This window comes from Corvus hawaiiensis, chromosome 1, assembly GCF_020740725.1.
Source record: "Corvus hawaiiensis isolate bCorHaw1 chromosome 1, bCorHaw1.pri.cur, whole genome shotgun sequence".
In the NCBI taxonomy this organism is placed as follows: Eukaryota; Metazoa; Chordata; class Aves; order Passeriformes; family Corvidae; genus Corvus; species Corvus hawaiiensis.
This window is the reverse complement of record NC_063213.1, coordinates 62,086,093-62,107,455: the sequence shown is the minus strand read 5'-3', so window position 1 is coordinate 62,107,455 and position 21,363 is coordinate 62,086,093. Positions and strand designations below refer to the sequence as shown.

Below are 21,363 nucleotides of genomic sequence, written 5' to 3'. Positions count from 1 at the left end.
TATTTTTCATTTTCAATGTATACTTATTTGTCCATTTGCAGAGGGGGTTTTTTGCTGGTTTTTTTTTAACTTGTGTTGACAAAGTTTTGACCTGAGAATTAAGTTTCTTTCAGTTTAAGGACACATTACAATTTTCTTGCCATTTCACCAGCTGGGAGGAAGGGAATATTTTTCTCTTTTGCAGGCATGAAGAATTATTTTCTGTCTCCTCATGTGTGGTGTCATTTTTTACTCTGAGAGTTACAGAATATATGCAAGTTTAATTCTGCTTTACCTTTTCTTTACATTACTTGATGATCCTGCTCTCTTAGCAAAATCTACTTAGTATTTTCAGTCTTAATTCTGTTTGGAATCCTTTATCTGACTCTTGTTATCTTGTTATACAGTTTAACTCAAGTGAATCCATGGAGGACTCTTCACAGACTGCAGAGGCTACTTCAAAAGAAGGATGTAAGAAGGGCTGTTCCGGCTCAGGCTGAACCATCTAGGTTCATCTAGCCAGGCTAGTCCATCTAGCCAGGTATTCTGGCTCCAAGAGTGATGAAAAGTGGTCAAAAATGGAGGATAATTACTAAAGATTATTATAAAAACAACAATCATGTAGTGATAGCTACCTGCCTTGTGTTCTGAACTTCTAGCAATCTGACTTCCAAAGTCAGAGGTAGAGACTTTCTATTTAACAAGTACTGATGGATGAGTTTGTCCAGGAGATCTTTAACTCATGCCAAATTCTGTAAACCACAGCATTTTGTGGCAAAGAGGTTCAAGGTTACCACCATGCTGTATGAAGAAATGCTTTTGGTTTCATTTGTTTTCAAACAGCTAATGATTTGATGCATCCTTGTTCACTGCCTCCCATGATACAAAAAAGTTCCATTCCCTATTTGACCTGTCTTTGCTACTCATGATTTTAGAGAGTTCACTTCTTTGACTTCTCTTTGCCAAACTAATCCTAGTTTTCGTTATCCTTTGAAATTGCTACAACTTAGTTTTCTATTTCTTCTATTTTCTCTTTCTTAGAAACAGTTATATAATTTTCAGTGATCTCTCCAATATATGCTGTATAATGGGCTTCCAACAAGGGAACGTCCTTGAGTTTATAGCAAACAGGGATGCAAAGAATTCCTGCAGCTCACTGGCATGACCTTCTCTCTCCTGTGTGCTCCTTTTATATCTTAGCAATCTACTACAACATTCTTCGACAGGTGTCTTGCTTGCTACAGAAAAGTATTAGCTACAAGTTTTTGATGGCTGTCAATGTCTTTTTGGGCATGTGATTTGTTTTATTAGGGCTTATTTTCACCTTAAACTTTGTGAGGGATGTAATCTTTGGTAAAAAACTACTTCTGTAACCACAGCAGCTTTTTCGAAAGTGCCTTCTCTGAGGCCTTGAACTGCTGGGAGGTATCTTCCTCTTGGGCTTGTCACTTTTGATACATCTTTTACAAGCTTCCACTTTCTTTTTCTTAACCTTGATTACTACTGTAGTAGATTTTCTGGGGGAGGTTTATTGCTCATGCATGCATAATAAGTCTAATTTCATTACAGTTATTGTTAACATAGTTCTTTCATACAGAAGGATTCACATGACAGGTCAGATGGCTTTCATGGTCTGCTTCACGTACTGTGGCTGTGGATTTTTTTCCCCAATTACTTTTCCTTTCATTTAAGATGATGCGACCATCTACCTTTTTCAAGTTGTTCTGACTGATGTTTAAAAATGGAACATGTGTCTTTTTCTCTCAACTCACTACCTTTATTTATTGGCATAATTGTATTATTTACAATACCTGTATTTATAAGGCAAGAGGAAGGTGTTGAAGTTCTTCCACACAAGGAGCAGCTGGCAAGTGTCAGTAACTCAACCTGCAGGGCTGAGCCTGGCATGTTTCCTGGCCATGTCCCGGGAGCTGTCCTGTTGTGCTGCTTGGGACAACGCTGCCCAGGGTGCTCAGCCACCCACTGCAGGGTTTGGAGCAGGGACGTAGGAACACTGGCCTTCCAGAGAGGCCAGGGTTTACAGTTTCCCTCTGACCAAGGTCTCTGGGCCAAGTTCCACCCAGAACACCTTTGTGGAACTGCAGTACACATTAATAATAACATAGAGACATATGGGGAGCGGGCAGGCTGGTGCATGAGGCATGCTAACTGCAAAAAGCCAAATTTGAGGAAGTAATTTGAGAGAGTGCTACCTAAAAGTATTTGTCATTTTAAAGTGTGTTTCCCTGGTGCTTTTGCACTTGATTGATGGATTTACCTTACCTGAAATGTACTCTGAAAGGCTCTGGCAGTTCAGCAGGCAAGAAAACTTCAAATAAGTACTTGTAGCTGTATCTGAGGTGATGAAAGCTAACCTGAAGGAGAGGAAAAGGTATTGAATGATTATATGCTTCTGGAGGAAATTAAAAGTTGAAAAAATACTTTTTTTTTTCAAAAATCACATACTGGAGATGCCAGGGGAGATGTACTTAAATGAAAACTTGCATCCCAAGTATAACTGCGCTATCATTAGCATGGTTATTGGGTTGGGCCTGCTAACAAAATGCACCCTCTATTTTGTTATTAGCTTTTACATCAAGGCGTTACAACAGCAGTAGGTGAACAGGACATAGGAACTATGCTCATTTTCTTTGGAATGTGTCCTACACTGTCAAATACAAGTAGAAGGCTATAAAGGAGCCAATAAGGTTCAGGGAGGGCTCAGTTCTGTTTCAGATTTTGCAAGGTTGCACTGTCCCCCTTTTTGAAACATACTGGGAAGGTCACAAGGACCATCAACCTGAGAGCATTTAAGACAGTAGTATAATTATAGTAATGCACAAATGAATGAAATTCTTGTTTTATGAGACTCTCTTGTCTTCCCTCATGCTTCATTTTAGTGAAAGAGGCTTTATGTCTAGACAGGCAAAGACTTGAGACCTACTTTTATCCCAATCAATTTGCTTGTGCTCATTGAGGGCTTTAAGAAATCTTTGAAACCTTCAAGGAATCTGTGTTTTTTTGAGCAACCTCAAGCATACTTTTTCAGGACAAGACCCAAGCAAATTTTTGCAGGATCATAATTTTTTTTCCTCCCCTTGTAAGTTTTTAGTACTGAGCTGTCTCGAAACATGTGCAGAAATAATCCTCTGCTAAGGTGTGGGATCCTGTAACCACTCTGGCTTCAGGTTACCTGTAAACTGAGAAAGACATTCTTAAATGTTCTTAAACTTGATGAGAGCACCCTTTATGTTCCAGCAGAAATTAAAACTTGTAGTCAAAGATGGATCTGGAGAGAGAGCATTCCCTATGCGCATGTTGATTCAGATATTCTTAGTGTGGGAAGTGTATCTGTCTAGGCCTAGAGCTTTAGGTGACCACATTTTGTCTCTTAGAAATGCCAGTGTTTCTGTCTGGCCATCCCTCCTCATCTGCTGGGGTCTGGATCTTAGTCACCAAGCTGGTCCTTGTCCAGTCTGCTTCGAGAGATGAGGTCCAAAGGCATGTGAGTGAGAGCCCAGTCTTTTGAGATGTTTTGTGCCTTTAGCTCCTAGTGACACTGGACTACAATGCACCTTTATATCTCTTTCAGTGTCTTCTTTAGGACTTTGAAAGCAGTTCCTCAGCAGCAGAGTCCAGAGAGCCTGCAAGAGTCCATAGGCAGTGAGTGACCGAAGCTGTATGTGGTAGTCTGAAGCAGCTTTATTGCAACACTGCAGTGAAACCATCCAAACTGAGGTCTTTTTATAAAGTGCAGTATTGTTTGCCAGACTGACGTTAACATGCATGATTTAAATGATGGCACAAGCAAAACTTCGGCTCAAAATGGAGATATTAAAGATACCAAAACATTATCTTTCCTCTTGCCAATGAGAACAGCTGGCAGGATGGGTTTATTGAACAAAAGTTTGGCCAGCAGACAAAGGTTATCGTTTTCACAGACTTTCCTTCTGAAATGCAGGATTAACAAAACATGCTATTTTTTTATTTCAAAATTGGAGGGTTTGTGTCTTTCATCTGGTCAAATTTAGCTTAAAAGTGAAAATAATATCAAAGTTACATGCACCATAGGGAGACTGTTAATGTGGTAACAAAGGGCATTTGGCCAGTTAAAATAATAAAAGACTATACAGCTTTCCTAGTGATGGCTGGAGCCCAGTTAGTACTTTCCAAGTAGAGCCACAATATTCCTTTCCAAATTATGCGGTTTGGCATGATTCAGAGTGAGTAAACTTACTTTCCTACAAGGGGAAAAATATAATTAAGAGAAAAAACAAGGTCATGCAGTATTATGCTTCAAGTAAGCAATAATACACCATGGGGTGTACATTAGTCAATATTCATACATCTTGGACAGGCTGAGACAGAGACAAAGCAATGGCTCATCAAACAAGAAGATACATATATTATCTTAATAAATCTATGTGCAAAAGTGAAATGCAAATGGTAGTATTATTTCCTTACTAGATTATTTTAAGGGAATGTATGTTCAATGTTCATGTGTATAGCACTCATAAATATTACTTTAAATATACCTTTTCTGTTAACATTTTTTACTTTTTAATAACAAGTGGATTTGCTGTTTTCATTTTCTCAGGGTGTCTGTTTTGCTGGGGGTTTTTTCTGCTATTGAAGGCAAAATGGTTTGAAAGTTTCTTTTTTTTTAAATGATTAAACTGATTAAGTTTGTTAGAAGGACTTTTAACCTGGATAGTCACACTGGAAGCCTCTAAGAGTCTATTCTTAATGTACAGTAATCCACCTTCTAGGACTCTGCAAGTGACACAAAGCCTGCAAAGACTCAACAAAGTTGAAGATAAAGTCTCAGAATTGGAAGAAAAAGAAAGAGCAGCTTCAAATTTGGAAGTGAACTTGCAGGGGATTTCTGAGGGTAATTTTGTGGGGTTTTTGGGGTTTGATAGTGTTTTTTAAATGAACAGACTGTTCAGCTGAGGCTTAGACAGAGAGGGGAACAGGCAAAAAGAAAGCTTGGTGACCGAGTGTATGTAATACTGTGGTAGCAAAATGGGAACAGCACTGTGAGACATCTGCTCAATCTTTGCTACTGACACTGCTCATGGGAAAGGCCTGAGATATGCCAGGAGGAAGATGAAAAAAGAAGAAAAAGTAAAACTTCAAAAAACATGGAACCACTCCCATCACCTGAAGCTTAGACCACACACCTGAAAGGGAGTAACCCACATCCAGCTCGGGCAGAGAGTGTGAACAGCCTTATCTCCCTTTCAACTCCACCATTTTGCACATCTCGTATATAAAGTGCTTATAAGGGAGGAATTGATTATTTATTTCCTGTTTCTTTAATAATTACAGTAACCTATGGTATTACAAACCTTCATGAGCTGCAGCATCTTGCCATAGGTCCTGCATTGCTGCTGTTTGGCTCCCAATTGGTACAGTTTCTTTCACTTCCCGACTCCAGTGGGGAAATACTTGCTCTGCTAAGATCCCAAAGAGCCTCCTAAACCAGCCCTGCCTATTGCAGTTCTGTGTGTGAAGAAGCAGGAAATGTGTGGGCGTTGAAACTGGGAGCACATTTGTGGCTCGCTGTTTCATCTCAGTAGTCACACAGGCTGTGCACAGTACACACACTGCCTTCTCTGAAACCACAAGTTGCCAACTACTTGCATGCAACACTCCAGTCATCTACACAAAATATGCCGTGAAACACCTGATTTTAAGGGGTCAGTTGAAAGACAGAAAAATCCTCATCAGCTATAGAGTTGCTCTCAGCATTAAACTACTCTGAAGCAGGACCAAGTTGCCAAAACCCTCATATTATAAGACTATACCATTGTAGACTATGTCATTTTAAACCACTCCCATCCCAGACTGAAGGGGAAGCTGGAGTCAGTGCTGGAGCAAGGCACAGGGGTCTGTCCCATCAGCTGCCATGTGCCTGCATTAGCCTGCATGGCACAGCAGCATCCATGCTGGTGCACAGCTCCTAATCCCCAGAGTGGATTTTTGTTCCACCTTTTCTCTTGAATTAACATGGCACTTCTTACAATGTGAAATTGAAACTTATCATATCCTTCTGTTTTACCTCCACCTTAACCCTCTTAAAACAGATTTATTTCACCAAAGTTACCTTACCATCTCCATACTAATTAATTTTCTTTCAGGAAACAACAGATCTATTTTGCCCTGAATCAGAGCTCCAAGAAATCTAATGGCAAAGAAGCTAACACATGTAATGAAAATAACTGAGGAAAAAAACCCTTCTGTTTTACACAGAAAATATTTTCTGGATGCTTCTCCCTATAAGTGCCAAACAGTATTAACTTATTGATGAGGTCAGCTTCTCAGAGAAACATAAATTTTCTCAACTTGGGAAATTATTATTGATTTTAATTACAAAATGGCGCCAGAAAGTACTCCACAAAAGGAGAAACTCTTATTTTGTATTAAGATAGTAATACAAGCATTCGCCATGTAAATACCTGCTGAAGGGTGATTCTCTGTTCTTCTTTGCCCCCCACCCCCAGCCTATATTAAATCACTTAACAAATATTTTTCCATATAGAATCTGTATTAATAACAAAATTATGCTGTGCAAAAGAACATCTTGTCAAACAAGTATGCCAAACCCACCGTACTTGGATGCAGCAATTGTATTTCATTTTTCCTGTACGTTCTTGCTTTCATCACCCCTATGGTCCTGTGTATCCTCCAGCAGTATATGAAGCAATGTGACTGGTATCTGTCATGTGTAGTTTAATTCTTTCTTAATTAGCCCAACACCTCTATGAGATTAAAATCAGTAGGGTAGTGTTATCATCTACTACATGTTCTACTTTCTGTGATGTTTCTCTTTGTCAGGCACTTTGCAAATCCTTTTCCTTTATCAACACAAAAAGTGTATCATTCTCTAAAGAGGAAAGACTAATAACGAATCTTTGTCCCGGTTTGACAAATACTCTTACTAGCTACAGCTAGGACAAAAGAAAGAGGTGTATTAAGGGAAAGAACTGTTTTAAAATTAATCTTGTCAAGTTAAAATGATCACTTGGTTGCACCCTGCTGCAGTGAAGGCCTGCAAGTTTATGATGTTTCAAATATTTCTAAAAACACAGTGAATTGTGGGTAAAGAAAATAAACTCTTATGACAGAAATATCAAACAATTTACTTCTTGAAGCCACTATTTACATATCATAGAATCATAGAATGGCTTCGTTGGAAGGAACCCTAAAGACCATCTAGCTTCAAACCCTCTGTGAACTGCAGAGACACCTTTCACTGGACCAGGTCGTTCAAAGCCTCTTCCAACCTAGACCTGAGTACTTTCAGGGGAGGGGCATCCACATCTTCTCTGGGCAACCTGTTTCAGTGCCTCACCACCCTCACAGTCAAGAAGTTTTTCCTAATACCTAATCTAAACCTACTCTCTTTCAGTTTGAAGCCATTTCCCTTTGTCCTTTCACTACATGCCCTTTTTTGCAGGTTCCCTTCAGGTACTGGAAGGCCACAATTAGTCCACCCCAAAGCCTTCTCTTCTCCAGGCTGAACAATCCTGATTCTCTCAGCCTTTCCTCACTGGGGACATGCTCCAGCTCTCTGATCATTGTGTTGGGCCTCATCTGGACTCTCTCCAACAGGTTGATGTCCTTCCTGTCTGGGGACCCCAGAGCTGGATGTGGCGCTCCAGGCACTCCCCTGCTTTCTGTAGCAGTGATTATTGCACAGCTATCAGTTCCACAGGGGTGCTCCTGCCCCAAACAAAACATAATGTATTAAACATTAATTATAATGCATCAAAAAGTTAATGTGCTTGCTTTACCACTTCAACCATCAAAGAAGGTATTATGTAGCAATAGTCAAGGAGGGCACCCTAAGTAAAACTACCTCTTAATAACTTAATAAAATAATCCTGAGCAGATACAGACTCCCTTCCCAATAAGCAGATTCCCATCAAATTTAAAACTGACAAAAAAGTTTTTTCAAGAATTCTCTAAAACTGCAAGCCCTAGCAGATAACTCTTTTAAATGAATTTTCTCATCCAGCACTCTTACACAAAATTTTTTTTTAAAAGCGCTATCATATGACTTTTAAATAATCTTTCTCCCTCTAAAAAAATCCTTCAAGAATCTAGTTTATCTTTCTAATAAAGGGCAAAGCTGGTAAGTGTGGGAATTCATTACCCTTCTGCTATCTATTATTGCACAGCTAAAGGTATTTTATAAATTGCTGGCTTCCACATCAAAAGGAGGAAATGTCCATCATTTTCTTAAGGATTCAAAGTTTCCAAATTCTTAGCTATCTGAACTTGCAGTCCAAAATCATCACCATGCTTGTGAAAATGTCCATGTCTGTTGAAACATAAGAATTATATAGTCTTCATTCCAGAATGTATGGTCCTTAAATGGAACCTTTACGACCAGGCAGTATTAATGCTTTTTTTTACCCTGGAAGTAATTGACGTAATAATCCTAATTATTTTGAAATGCAGTATTTAAGCAGCTTTTTTTTTTGTAAGGCCAAAAAAGAATGTCCTAATGTATTGTATGCAGTGTATCACACTCAAACCTTTATGTTTAATCTTATTACACTGAAGCATTTGTGAAAACTCCTTATCCCTTAATATATCACGCCTGGTCCTGTCAGTGTGCTGAGTGCCTCCCTTTGGTCTCACAACATTATTCTTTTTTATTTTTCTATTATCTTTGGCATCAGCTTATCCCAAACATGTGTTACCCTTGGAAAAAGCACATTAAAAATACACACTGCTAAACTCACTCTTGAAACACATGGTGTTGGCAGTGGAGACATGTACTCTAGGATTAATTTAAAAATCTGCTATAAACTAGGAGCACATCAGTTGTAAATAACACTGGAGATAGATCTACATATGCATATTAGCTGACTGCAGGGTTATTAAGTTGCCAGTGGGATACAACCATGAAAAAGCAGATGCCACCCAGGCATGAACCAGAAAAACTATTTAGAGAAAAGTAAAAAATCTATGCCACTGCTTAAAGCACCTGAGAGGTCTCACATAGATCTTTTTAATCACATTTGTGGAGGGTGAAACAGGTGTTCAGCTGGATAGAATACCGGAGTGAAGTCTTTTTAAGAGCAAGGCTCAAAAATTTTTGCTTGTTTAGTCTAGTAGAAACAAAAACTGATACAGGAAATAATTATTCTCTAAAAACACAATAGGGTGGTAAACAGTAGGCAAGGAAAAGAACTATTTACTCTAGCAGACAATGTTGGCACAAGAACAAATGGGTGTAATTTGGCCATGAATAAATTTAGGCTGAAAGCTAGAGAGATTCTGGCCATAAAAGTGGTGAGGTTCTAGAGTAGTTTTTCAATACAAATTGTGGGGACAAAAAAATAACAGCTCAGGATATTTAATGATGAGGATTGTTGACCTCATGGAAAATGCCACAAACATAGTTCTGTGAATAAGTAAAGGACTGCATTTTGAAAGTATGGGGTAAAAAAAAAAAACCAAAAAAAAGAAATTGAAATTCAACCTTATTTATGCATACAGTGTTAAAAATAGTCCTTAAGCAAGTGCCATCCATGTGTAAAAGGCCTCTGTAATTATATTTGTGCTTTGCAACAGGAAAACAATTTAACTTGATAAATAGGTATCGCATTGTACTTCAATGGTTGGAAGTTAATTATTTTTAGTGTGAAGAAGCAATTTGTCATATTCTAATTTTCATAGCGTATCTTTCTACTACTTTTATTTTGCCTTGTTTTCTTTAAAGGTGTAGACAACAATATTATCACTGTGTGAACAACAATGAGAGACAGATGGAAAAAAACATCTGCCTATTTATTTATACCAGTTGATCCACATTTGGCCCCTGAGTTCTTCAGATGAGCATTTGCTGTAACTCTAACCCAGTACTAGGGAAAAAAGCCCCTGATGGTCACCATGGAAAGATGGAATCTGAATATCAGAAAGAAAGAAGCAAGCATAAACCAAACATATTTGAGTTAGAAGAATAACTTAAAATTCAGAAAGGGTGTCCAAAGAAAACAAGGAAAATATTATGAAGCTAATTTCCACTAACACAGAAAGAATTTGCTGAGATTGCAGTCAGGGATTTAGTCTAGAGACCAAAAATGAAAGCACTTCTTAAGGTTTTCTTGTGCAGCCTCTGATGCCTTTTATAGTCTCACTATTAATAGCTAATAAATATGATTCACCCAACACTGTAGTGGCTCTTGAAATTCAGATCTGTGGTATACCACTATGCCATCTGAAGAACTATAGCTATTTAAAAACTAATCTGTGTTGTCTCATCAGCAAAGCCAAGCAGCAGAAAGAAAACCAAAACATTGCAAAGGCAAAATAGTGGTATTTCCCTATCAGTATAAAAATATAAATAAGTGACAGAACCCTACTGAAAATAAAATGACTGCATATGCATGAAGTTGTGTTAAAAATTCTTATTTGCAAGAGTATGTGTGCATCTATGTCTGTAATTATATATGTAATTTTATCATAAATGATTTATAAGTTGTGTTCTCTGTAAGCCCACTTGCAAAAGATTTACTATGGAAGAAGCTGTATTATCAACTGCATAGCTGTTAGCTTATTGTGAAAACGTCAAAACATAATATTCAGTTCAATTAAACTCACCTTTGTATGAAAATGTTTTTTCTCTTCTTTTTTTTAACCTCTTCTTACCCGTAGTTACTAGCTACAGTGTTCAGTAGTTTTTGCCATTTACATCTAACTAAAGCTACAAGCCTGAAGGCCTCAGTAAACTTTTGGGAGGACACCATGTCTTGTCTGTTAAACAGAGGAATGTGTTTCCCCTCTGTGAAGTCTGGTCTGCCCATCCCAATAGCACCCAGCCAGAGGTGGGACTTGGTAAAGTTTTACTGTGGCTTGTAAATGAATAGCCCCTGATTTGGTTTTTGAAAGTGAAACCACGATTTCCAAGGAGGAGAAACAAAGAGAAGCAACTGTAAGTGCTGGGTTATTGTGTGTTTCTGAAGGCTGTGAGCAATGGAAATGCAACTACAATATGGGATGAAATTTAACACATTGGGTGTGATCAGTGCTCAGTAGAGGTCAGGTAGATGAAAGCAAAGGTGTCTCTCTCCATTAAGTTTTACACCTTTGCTCATGGTGGAGAGCTCATGAGCAAAACCCAAACCATTGGTAAGGATTCAAAAGATGGTTTGGTTTATACTAGGTAGCACATCCTACCAAAGCTGATTCTTTAAATGCAATGAAGAAGACCAGATTTTAGTCCTGTCCCTTGTAACTTCTGACTGATTCTTGATCCTGGCCCCCATGGACCACTGCTAGCAGTCTTTATATACTATAGTTACATTCAACCTCAATTTACAATCTCCAGGTTTTACTTGAGACTCATGTCTCTGCTGTGATGCAATGGGACAGGCAAGATCCAAAATTCTACTTCAAGTAGTTTTCCAGCTCTGGAAGGATTCATGATTTAACTAGCAAACTGAGCTTCAAAGAATGAAATTAGTAGCAAGGCTCTAGTGGTCATCAACATTGGAAATATCATGAAATAGAGGCAGTAACCTATGGTTTCTGATTTATCTTTGTGTTGGACTAGTTTTAATGTCTGTCTCTGGCTATTGGATGTGCTGATTTTTGAAGTAAGTTTTCTCAACAGAGTATGTTCTAATCCAGCAGAAAAAAATATAATATTTGGGAAGCTATTAAATACAGTTTCAATACCCTCGGTGGTGTCTATTAATTATCAGAAAACTGAATAAACCTGTTTTGGAGTAGGGAAGAATATTAAATAAAAGTACTTTGCAAATGGTGATAAATCTTAAAAGATGGGGGAAAAGAGTAAATATACTTTTAAGAAACTTGGTGACAGGCACTTCTAAAATAACTAGATACTTATCCATCATCAATGAAAATTGCATTCCTAATTGTGCAAAAGCCACCTTGTCCCTTCATATAACTTCACCTTACTAATTTAAATCATTTTCTCATGCAGATACAAGAAGATTGACTGAACCTGAATTATGAAGGAATTTAAATGAACTCACAGCTCTGATGCAGGTTAATGACCACTTTTTTTACAAAAACTAACTAAAAACCAAGCCCAATTTAATAATTACAATGATTAGAAAACTAAATGCACGTAACGGAAATAATCACAAATACTTCTGGTATAAATTGCTTGTCTGTCTAAACCAAAAAGTTTCCCTACTTTTTATATTCCAGGATACATAGTTGATTTTCTTACTTCAAATCTGTCTCATAAAATTCAGTGTTCTGTCTGTGGGTAGTAAAAATCAGCAACTTACTGTGAGTCGTTTAAATGAAAATACAGAAACTTCCCTGTTACCATGGTAGATTGTTCATGAGCATGAAAATATCTGTTTGCATTGTATTTAAGTGACCACTGATAAATATACAGAATATAGGCTACCTCATTTCTAGAAGTCACTCCAACCCAGGCCTGATAAGTTCTTAAATCTTTGCAGAAGACACAGGAAGTTTGCAAAACTGGTGCCAGCAGATGAATAGCTTTTCAAGACTCACACACAAATTAAATTGCTTTCTGCTACATGTAAGTTTATGAGTGGTGCAAGAATGATTGGTTAGGGGTATTATTATTGTTATTGTTATTTCTACCACCTAATCAGGTACTGAAAGCAGTTATTCTTTGGAGGGAGTGGGAGCCACACTTTCTTTTAAAAGCAATCATCAATTCATCACTGCAAGCGCATTTCGTTTTTGATAAAAATAGGTGAGGCTTGCAATAAGGTTGCTCAAAAACTGGGTTACCCTTTTAATATGAATCTTTCAGCTATAGTTTATAACTTTATTTGTTGTATGTTTTCTAAAAATTGTCTTCTCTATATGAAAATGGCACATTGTTTTCTCAAGTATTTAGTGATCATTCTTCATTCAGATAAAAATCAACTCCAAAGTATGGACCTTTTGTTTTCCCTTCATACAGTGCCTTGCACAATAAAATTGTTTTTTCTTGACAGGTATTGTGGTTAAATATATAATAATGCAACTATTTTCCAGTGTGTTGTTATGAATGCACAGAAATTGTGGAAGAAAGTGGACTACTTATCTACCAATAATATAAACTATCTGGGTAGAAATATGTACCTGCCAAGAGCCCTAGGCTACTGCTATAGTGGAAGATGAAAGGACCTCTCCAAATCTGAAACAGAAGGGAGGTTGGGAATTTTTCAGTACTACATTATGACAGTATTTTAATGCATTATAAATTAAAAAATATTATGGTCAGGTATTCAGTCTTTTTCACACATTTATGATGCCCCTTAACAACTGTATTTTATTTTTGCCCCTAACATTCCCATGTACCACTGAAACTTAAAATTCTTTAGAGTAGCTTATTTTATAACTTTTGTGTATTAGCTAGTGATCAAAATTCCCCCGAGTTATGTACATATATGTGTGTGTATATATATATGCATATATATATATATATATCAAACACAGACTTAGGATGTTCTTATTGTTCTTAAAGAGCATGAACTCTGTGCTCAAGACAAACTCTCAACGAGCAGCAATTCCGCCTTTTTGTCCTCATTTCCTGAAGAGCCTGCTCCTAATTTACCACACACAGCACTAAAGATGAGAGAACTATTTTCCATCAGGATTTCCCCCAACTGTTACTGATTCATTATGTGACTCACATTTGCTAAATTATTTTCATGAAGTGCCCTTTAAGGTGAAAGAATTGTGTTTATAGATGTACTTATTTACAAAAAATAAAATAAAGACTCAGAGATTATGGTTAAAAGTATTGTGTAAATTGAGGCATACCATCAGAAGCACCAGAAAATTACTTTTTTTTGGTTTTTTCCCTAATGAAATCCATCCTGCACATACCCCCATGGACTCCAGATACTGTTCTGAGAGCTCAGCAAGTCACACACACTGTGGGACATTCAGAAGATGAAGCACATGTCCCTAAAATGTTTTTTTAAATAATTACCTAGCATCAAGTTCTGTGGCAGAGGAAAGGGTGCACTCCAGCTCCTAAATATAATGAAAAAAAGACAGAATACAGAAAACACAAACTGCAAGCAATTCATAACCATATCAAGCCCATCAGCTTGCAAAGACAGGCTGCCCCTCATGAAAAGGTGGTAAGTTTAGTACAGACAAGCTTTGAGTAAAACAGTATCTTTTGAGAACAGGAGTTGCAACAATTCATGCTTACTTGTATGCATAACACTGGGCATGCTATGTCACTCAAAGGAAAAGCAAAAATACCATTACCAAAAAGGCCAGTTTAAGTGGGATGCAGCTGCTTAAGCCAAATCTGAAATACATGGTCACTTTGCAGACATTATGGGTGCAGTGGCATAGGCAGCTGCATTTACATGCACATTAAAGGGCCTTAAAGCTGTATCTGAACAGTAGTGCTACCACTGTGTATATGTGTATGAGTGAAAGCTGATGTAGTCTCTTGGGTTATGGATCCTTTTCCCACAATGTCAGTTTGACAGTTTAAATTTTCTGCGTGACTCGGAGTTTCACCACGTGATACTCATGCTAGGTATGAATTTGACAAGTTTGCAGAAGAGCTACCTCTGAAAATGTAGAAATTAAAGATGTTCCTACTCCTCCTTAATTACTTAATAATGGCTTTTGCTTTGTATGGGAGTCAGAAGTTTGTCACATCAATGCCCCTCTGTACACCTGCCTCTCTCCTGGCCCCACCAACCAGGACGTTGACTTTAGGAGCACAGGATGTGGGATCTCACCCATTTGCTATCTCAGTGAAAGTTCTTACCTGCAGGTCAGAGGGGCAGCCAGTTGCTGTGACTGCTGTGCCAGTGGAGATGGGTTTTGAACGAACATAGGCAGAAGAAACAGAAACAGGTGAGTACAACAAAAGGCTTTTCTATTGAGCATTTCGCTGAGTGTAACTGCATATAATTTAGCTGTACATGCATTTCTGCACTACCTCTGTGAAATACTGAGTATAAGTGAACAGTACAGCCACAGCCAAGTCAATACCACAATCTATTATGTTTTTTCCCTTTCAACAATGTTTCCCAGTTTAGCATTTACCACAACTGCTAATTCATTTTGTGTGCTTCACTATACATGACCAGTTAAAATTGAGGTATACTATTGCAAATATTCTTCTGGATACAATTTCTTGGTAAACTTTGAGAAAAGACCTGTGGCAGAAATAATATCAAATGTAATTAGAAAAGAAAAAAACCCTATGTTTTTGGGCACAACTTTGGTCCTCTTTTGAATTCCCGCTCATTTTTAACTATGGGGTTTTTTTAGAACAAGTCCTAACACAATAAGAAGTTTAACCTGACCTGGAAAACCCACAGCCAGAGTGTCTGCTGGCATGAGACCTGGGAAACCCATTGGCTCTTCTGCAGTTCCCATTTAGGATTTCATTTCCCTCTTTTGGTTGATCAGAAATCATTCAGTTTTCAGAACTTCTGGTTATGTTACACAGTTAAAAGCACAGAGCAGGTGTACATTTATAGTCCATAAAGAAACTGAACTGATACTGTGAGATGCAGTGCAAATACTTTTAAAGCCAAAGGTGGTTTTTGATCCTGTCCATATAGTATAAACTGACATAGCAAAATTATTTACCTCTATCACATCCTGGAGTTATCACATGGCATCAAAGAGGAAGTGAGCTGCTCAGGTATTTTAATTGCGTCAATGAACCATTTGGATTTTCTTCTGTTTAACTCTGAATTTCCTGTGTCAAAAATGATTGGTTTGGAAATGCTGCTCTTTTCATTCCAAGTTACATTGGTCTTGCTTTCTTCCTAATGTTTTTCTTTGGGAATAATGGTGTGAAATTCATAGCAACCAGAGTGCAGGAGAATCTAGCAATTCTTCATACATAATCATTAATAATGCATTTCTCTACATTCTTAAGGGATCATATTTCCATAGGCAGTTGCAATTAATTCAAAACAACAGTACAGTGAAAAAAACCCACAAAACAATGAAACCCACAACAGACCCTCCTATCCTCAGGGCTTTTGTCCAAATAGATACAACCATTACAGATCAGAACTTGTGTTTTATAGCAGGTGATCATGCAGAATTAACAAGCAAGTGAGCACAAATATAATCAACAAAACTACAGACAAAAGGTCCCTGCAGCTGTCAAATAAACCTATTCTGAGATGTTGATTTCAGTGTATGTTTAGCTCAGGTTTTGAGTCCTGGTGAACAGAAAGGATCTTCTGTTCAACGTTGTGTCGACTATACAGAACTCTTGTAACCAAGGAGAACAAAACCCAACAAAATAGTAGCAACTTTCACAAGAAGGATGTAATGGAAGGAAATTAGTGCATCTATCTTTTATGTTGATGGCACAGGGAGACTTGTTATTAAATTCTGTGGTAGTAGAATGGGCTCCAGTATGTTTTTCATGTATCATCTTTCGATATGATGTATATTAACTGTTGAATCTCTATTTCTGAAATTAGTGGCCTTAAATTAGAAGATTCGTGTTGCAGTCTGCCATTTATTTTGACACATATAATTATATATCCTAAACTGTATAGGTCAGCTGTAGCTACGTGATTGGCTGTAGCCATATCAGAAAACACATGGATGATATGACTGCATTTTAATACTTTCTATGAGGTAATAGTGCTAAGATTCTCTTCGCAATCCTGTGTCTGAAAAGGTTTAAAGGCTTTTTTTCCATTTGTATGTGCAGCATATCCTGCTGACAGACTGCAGTCCTGCTGCCTTTGAAACACACACCACCCCAAAAGGCAGAGTTCACTTCCCAATGTTTCCAAACTTTTCCAGAGTACTTTTAGCAGAGTCTCACAGATACTCTTGCCATCTGATTGTGCTGTCCTAACAGCTTCTGGCAACTACTGCAGGGGCTCACACTGGCAAACAGCATTAGGCCTGACCAGCACTGCATGTTTGGAAATGTGAGGCCAGTATGGAGCAGTGAGAGAAAGCCAGGGGCAAGCTTAAACTATTTGTTTCAGTAACAGAAACACAAAGTTAGACGACTCCAACATGGCTCCACAGAAGGATTCGAATTGGGCCCTTACATTAAGCCCACCAATAACTTGTAAACTCTCCTTTAGCTCTGCTCTGCACTTGTTAGTGAGGACACCTTGTACCCCAAGGCCAGCTACTTTCCACAGGCTGTCGCAGCAGATAGGACAGATAAAAAAATTAGGATTGTAAAAACTCCATGAAATCCAACTGGTTAACAGACCAGTGATTTCAATGTAGCATATGATACTGGAATACTGTGGCAGTAATAATAATACTGTAAATGCTGCCAGGTACTTGTATGGTATTTTGCAAAACATTCACATTCCTGTTTGCATGGTCCTTGCAGTACAATAGCTAAAGCAGTATATGTTATATTTCTGTACATGAAAACATAAAACACTTTTCATAAAATAGTTAAACCACAATGCCTAGTTCTCTTCAGCAAAGCTCAGTCTAAATCTCTTGATTTTATTACCAAAGTAACATAATGTAGGTTTTACACTTTTACCAAAGTTTCGGTATTTGCTCTCAGATTTTTCTTTGCTAAGTTTGAATACTACATGAAAATGAAGAATATAAATACAGCACTGAATGGACTTAATATTTCCAGATAGTGTAGTAACTTGAGAGTGTGTAGTCTAAGAACAGCAGTTTGCTAAATCACATTACTGAATAATTTAAAATTTGAGACTTTTGTATAGTCATATTTTGTGCCCTTTCAAGTTCCTTTGTTATCACAGCTCAAGCTGTAAAACCTTTTGCCTCTTCTACCTCTAGAGAACAGTCTCCACTAATATACAGAAAATTTAGAAGTACAGTAAATTGTGTTTTGAGAAAACAAAATACATAAATCCAAAGGTTTCAAGGCCATCAGTATTTCAGTAGAATAGGCACTTATTTAACAACAGTAAAGAGCAAAACATGAATGCAAACACAGTCTGTAAATTGCTTTTTGCATAGCATTTCTAGAAATGTATTTTCAATAAAAATCCATATTTTAAATATGCTTTCTCACCCAGTTTTAATGTGAACAAATATTGAAACATTTAATTAGATGTCATGAGATCATGCTGTATTATATAACTATGTGCTGTAAACATGCATTTCCCTCAACACAAATACAACACAGTCATAGAAATAAGATGAAATACTGCTTACCTTCCTCCCTTAGAAAATATTCCCTGAAGGCAGAGGAAATCTGATTATAAAATGAAAAACAAGCCTGAATTATATAATTCACACACAAACAAACAGCAGATACAGTCGCCTCCATGAAGAATGCCTGTTTCTAGCCTTCTTTACACGTTTCTCACTTCTTCACATTCTAGTTATGCTACAAGGACTCAAACTATGCTTAAAATGCTATTCTGCAGCATAGCTATAGGCACCAACATATTGCATAAAGGGTACTTACTGCTTCAGAAGTCATGCATCATCCTATAGGAAATTTACGCCTCCAAAGAGGGATTTGTTACAACTGAGCAGATTGCGGCAAAACACAGTGCCTGGCTTGTCAGAGAAAGTTGTTACTTTCAGAGATCAGCACATATTCATTCACAGAGCACAGTAGCTTTACATTTATGTATGTGCATGTGTACCTACACACACGCATACACACACACGCACAGAAGGAGTCGCAGCCTGTCTCTCACAACCACATGCTAATTGCTGAACAGGGGGGAAAATCTTGTTAGTATTGCAAGCGATCGTTTTTCTTGACCATGGCTTTTGCATACATTTTGCATGTAGTACAACCAAGACCGGTGATGCTACAAAGCATTTCTAACTCATACAGGAGTAATTATTCACATAAGGCACCGAACTCATTTTGGCTTCCCCAGTGAGAGCGCTGCAACTGCAGCAGCAGTGCAGGGTCCCTGTGCTGGCACTCGCTTGCTGCAGTCTTTGTGCATGAGTATACATTATAAACTAATTAGTAACACAAAGACATCTGATACCCAAGAAGTAAAGAAAATCATAGAAAATCAATCAGGTCCTACAGCAGGCATGTAGATTGGCTGTAAAAATATTTTACAGTAGGTAGATTTTTTTCCTGTGCTGTCAAAGTTAAAGGTACCAAAAGGAAGCACATACTAAGGCATTTTTGTTCCACTGTGATATTGATCCAATGCCAGACGTAGTGAAACACAATGGGCACACAGTCAGCCTTGGTAAATTAGGTAGATTAGAGATCATTTGATGGTATTCTATTGTTGCTATTGTAATCACAGTAATTTTCACTGGTAATGGTGCTTCGTGATGAAGTGCGGTTCTCACAGGATAATTGTGAAAGGTATCGAAAGATTCAGGGTGTAGCATCTGGTTTTAAAAGCTCTTCAGATTCAAATTGGCATTTTACTTTATCTTGAAAATTTATTAGAGATTCAGATCATGCCGGTTTAAATGGAAAGGTGAAAGCAGGGTAATTTCAATCTATGAATTATTCAGATTCAGACTGGTGAAATTGCCATCCATGAACTGATTCTCTGACAGTCTCTTTTGCAGAGCTTCCATTACGCTTGTCATTTTTATTTCTTTATCTACAATCTCTTTCTCAGTTACTGAGCTCGTCCCTTAGGGCTGTGCTTCACAAACCAAGTATTTAAAATTGGCAATAACCTAAATGTGTTGCTGTCTCGAATCGCAGTCTCCACAGGCTGTCTTTTCCAAATCATTAAAAGCCACATTCACAATGGTGTCTGTTAGGCTCTTCGATTAGATGAATTAAATTTAAAAAAAAATAAAAAGCCAGCAAAGAGAAGAGACCAGGGTGTCATATCGAAGAAGAGCTATGTTCCTGTAACAGTCCAGCAAAGAAAGTGGTGCTTTGTGCTTGTTCCTTTGTTGTCAGTGTAACCCATTCTAGTTGCATAGCATCACGCAGAAAGAAACAACTGTTAAAGCAGGCTGACTTCATGCCCCGATTTCCAGCAGGAGCAGATAAGGACTGCGTTATAGGCAGACTAATCCACGCAAATGTACAGTCAGAGACCAACCACAATTAACAGCTTCTTACAGGCAAGAAAACCAGAAGCAGTAGTAGCAGTAGTTGTAGTTGTAGTATTTGTAGTATTAGAAGGAGAAGCGACTGGATACCCGAAAGGGTTTCGTTCTCTCAGACTCCAACTGATACAGATTGCAATCCCAGAGACTCTCCACTTGATGGCTGGTTGTGTCATTGCTAGTCGACTGCTGCCCTGTATCCAGAAGGACTGGGACTGATTTAGGTCAGAGAGTCTGGTTTCTTGTTTGAGCTTTGCTCTAACTGATGTAAGAAATTGCGGCAACCTGTATTACCAATCTATCTGACCCTGGGATGCTGGCACAGCTTCGGCCGTGGAGTACCTGCAAAAGGCCCCAGTTGGACAGACAGTGACAAGTACCACCTCCTTTGTCCGATTGCTGCAGGTACATCACCGTAGCATAAAGAAAAAACCCTTTAGTACACAAAGTGGGAAATCAGGCGTCCTTCCTCAGAGGCAATTTGGGTACAGAGCTCCGAGCAGTCCCTGCTCAGCTGAAAATGCTGCCAGGCTGAAGCCAACACATCCAAGCTGTGTCTGTTCCTACGCTAACACCAGGAATATTCCCTTCGTATGAAAAAGATAAGAATAAAAAAAAATCTATGCTGCTTTGTGCCTGGTTCTATGCGTCTGCTTTGCCGCACTGCGACTAGAAAACTGCAGCAGTAAGAGCTCTGGCAGTTGCGATAATGTAGAAAGCAGCAGCTCTGTGACACAGCAGTCAGCTGACTCACAGTGTTATCATTCAATGTCCTCTATAGAATAAGGCCAGTTTCTAAGGTAGCACCAGGAGGATGACCTTGCATGCAGAAACTGGGCTAGAAGGAGCAGCAAGACTTGTGTACACCTGCAAGTGATTTTGTGGTGATGTATAGCATTATGATCGGGACTGTGTTGGTCTTTAAAGGTCTCTTTTCCCTCTCTCCTTTCCTCCTTTGCCAAACACAACTTGTCATCTGTTGAGCAGTTTTTCTTGTATCATGAAGCAGTCAATATGATCATGTACAGCCGATGACAACAATTATCATTAATGACAGTGTTTAGGTAAACTGTTTTTAAAATATTGCTTTTAACCACATTTCCACAAGAAATCAGGGGTTTTTATTAACTTCCTCCTCTCTGTGACTATCAATGTGCTCCAGGAGAAAGTTATCAGGTGAACACCCCTGAAAGGCAAATCCTAATTGACGAGTGTATTTCTGAGTTCTCATTGAGGCATCTGACTAGCTAGACAAATTTTCACGGTTCTCTGTAGCTCCCAACTAAATTCACTGGGAACAGTTGGTTGTTCTTGCCTCTGGGAAATCAGAGGGGAGAATTTTAAACTTACAGTTGGCAAATATGGGAATTTACTAGAGTTCTGAGTCAACAGGAG

At 38.2% G+C, this 21,363-nt stretch overlaps 1 long non-coding RNA gene across 13 annotated transcripts in view; it reads right to left on the bottom strand.

Annotated features, from left to right (window-relative positions):
* LOC125327895 overlaps nucleotides 1–20,658 on the bottom strand; it is a 28,034-nt gene extending 7,376 nt beyond the window's left edge. For 3 of the 13 annotated variants that reach the window (XR_007204432.1, XR_007204437.1, XR_007204450.1), the window contains exons 1-4: nucleotides 15,574–20,658; nucleotides 14,741–14,775; nucleotides 13,937–13,980; nucleotides 2,263–3,623 (exon numbers count right to left, since the gene is read on the bottom strand). This is a non-coding gene — a long non-coding RNA (uncharacterized LOC125327895). Of the gene's footprint in view, nucleotides 1–2,262; nucleotides 3,624–13,080; nucleotides 13,136–13,936; nucleotides 13,981–14,740; nucleotides 14,776–15,573 lie in introns of all 13 variants that reach the window. The other 10 variants (XR_007204440.1, XR_007204443.1, XR_007204433.1 and 7 more) reach the window with 10 other exon arrangements.
* Between the last annotated feature and the right edge of the window lie 705 nt (nucleotides 20,659–21,363).